General features: G+C 47.3%; 1 long non-coding RNA gene across 1 annotated transcript; it reads left to right on the forward strand.

Annotated features, from left to right (window-relative positions):
- The first annotated feature begins 314 nt into the window (after positions 1 to 314).
- Positions 315 to 1,953, forward strand: LOC127047291 (uncharacterized). The gene is made up of 3 exons (XR_007773378.1): positions 315 to 354; positions 495 to 1,295; positions 1,712 to 1,953. It is a non-coding gene; the product is annotated as an uncharacterized LOC127047291 (long non-coding RNA).
- Positions 1,954 to 2,180: the final 227 nt, after the last annotated feature.

Below are 2,180 nucleotides of genomic sequence, written 5' to 3' on the forward strand. Positions count from 1 at the left end.
TTCCCAGCTAAAACCTCTCCAACGCACCATCAGGAATCTACAACCCATCCTGGACAATGATCCCACACTTTCACAGGCCTTGGGTGGCAGGCCAGTCCTTGCCCACAGGCAACCTGCCAACCTGAAACATATTCTCACCAGTAACTGCACACTGCACCATAGTAACTGTAGCTCAGGAACCAATCCATGCAACAAACCTCGATGCCAACTCTGCCCACATATCTACACCAGCGACACCATCACAGGACCTAACCAGATCAGCCACACCATCACCGGTTCATTCACCTGCACCTCCACCAATGTAATATACGCTATCATATGCCAGCAATTCCCCTCTGCTATGTACATCGGACAGTCTCTACGGAAAAGGATAAATGGACACAAATCAGATATTAGGAATGGCAATACACAAAACCTGTAGGAGAACACTTCAACCTCCCTGGACACACTATAGCAGACCTTAAGGTGGCCGTCCTGCAGCAAAAAAACTTCAGGAACAGACTTCAAAGAGAAACTGCTGAGCTTCAGTTCATCTGCAAATTTGACACCATCAGCTCAGGATTAAACAAAGACTGTGAATGGCTTGCCAATTACAAAACCAGTTTCTCCTCCCTTGGTTTTCACACCTCAGCTGCTAGAAGAGGGCCTCATCCTCCCTGATTGAACTAACCTCATTATCTCTAGTTTGCCTGCATATATATATACCTGCCCCTGGAAATTTCCACTACATGCATCTGATGAAATGGGTATTCACCCACGAAAGCTCATGCTCCAAAACGTCTGTTAGTCTACAAGGTGCCACAGGATTCTTTGCTGCTTTTACACTTTTCTTCTTTATCAAACATGATCTTTTCTTAACAGTCCTTGGGTTATATCAGCAGGCCTTTTTTGTCTGGGATAATTTAGTCTGTCTCCTTTTTGCACCTCTTCCCATTAACTTTTTGTTATAGATTATTGTGACATCTTAAGAACTTTCATGTACTGTAGCGAGGCGGCGTGTCCTCCCTCTGACACAGAGGTAACTTCACAAGCCGCCAGGAGGGCTATGCCACACACGCTGGAAGCAGAGGGGGAGAACAGGAAGGGGAAGTATAAAAGGACGGCCCAGCAGCTCAGTTGACAGACAGCTTCTGAAGGAGACAGATGCTTCTTCCCTGCTGCTGGAGTGAGACACCAAGGAGAACCGCTGCTGCCCCAGAGACCAGCCTGAGCTTCCAGAAAGCCCTGCCATGCCTGCTGCTGCTGCTACTCTTGGCAGTTATCCCAGGGGGACTGAGGACGACCCCTGGGCGCAGGTACAACTGCAGGGGAGGGTAGGAAGCCGGCCAGGGAAACCAGGCAACAATCTGATTGAGAGCTGGCCTGATACAGGATCAGTGTGTTGCGGGTGGATCCCCGCTGCCACTGTTAGGGCTCGTGTCCCCCCTGCCATCCCACCCTCCTTGGGCATCCCTACCTGAGCTCCATAGAGTGTGCGTCACACTCACCCCTACCTGAGCTCCATAGACAGAGTTGTACTACCAGCCCAATCTGACTGCAGGTCAGAGCCGTGACTGTTTGCTGTCCTGCCGTGCTTAACAACTGGGCGAGTAAACTACTACTGCCTTGCCCGGTTGCAGACTAGAGCCCAGACTGTTTATAGCCCTGCCCTGCTTGAAGGCCAGGGCCCATTGAGAACTGCTAATTCCCCCTTTTTTTTCTTTGTGTGCAGAAGACTAGCCGTAGCAGACCAAACTGAGAGGAGGCATGGCCTCTCTCAGAAGCAGATGCACGCCAGCTTACGTGTACTTTTTACAGCTCAGAATTAAGGAACGCTCGCAGATCCAATTATCACACCAGGTCACACTATAAAGACTGATAAAACTTTAAGAGACTATCAGAGGGCCACGTGTTTTGATGCCATGGCTGAAGCATGTTATGTGGAAAGGTTATGTCTGAATATGTGTAACAGAAACAAAGGGGAAGTCTGTATAATAAACATCAGTAGATTTACTATCTTAGTAGCTTTTGTTTAAAAGCTATTCACAGAATTCCAAGTGCTATTTACAATGTGTTTGCATACATTGAATGTTTGTTTTACTAAGAAATCATACTCTCTGAAATTGAGAAACATATATAAAACCCTGATAAATAGAGGTTAATAATAGCCCTGCAGTTTACACTACTAAATATCTGCCCAA

This window comes from Gopherus flavomarginatus, chromosome 3, assembly GCF_025201925.1.
Source record: "Gopherus flavomarginatus isolate rGopFla2 chromosome 3, rGopFla2.mat.asm, whole genome shotgun sequence".
NCBI classification, from domain to species: Eukaryota; Metazoa; Chordata; order Testudines; family Testudinidae; genus Gopherus; species Gopherus flavomarginatus.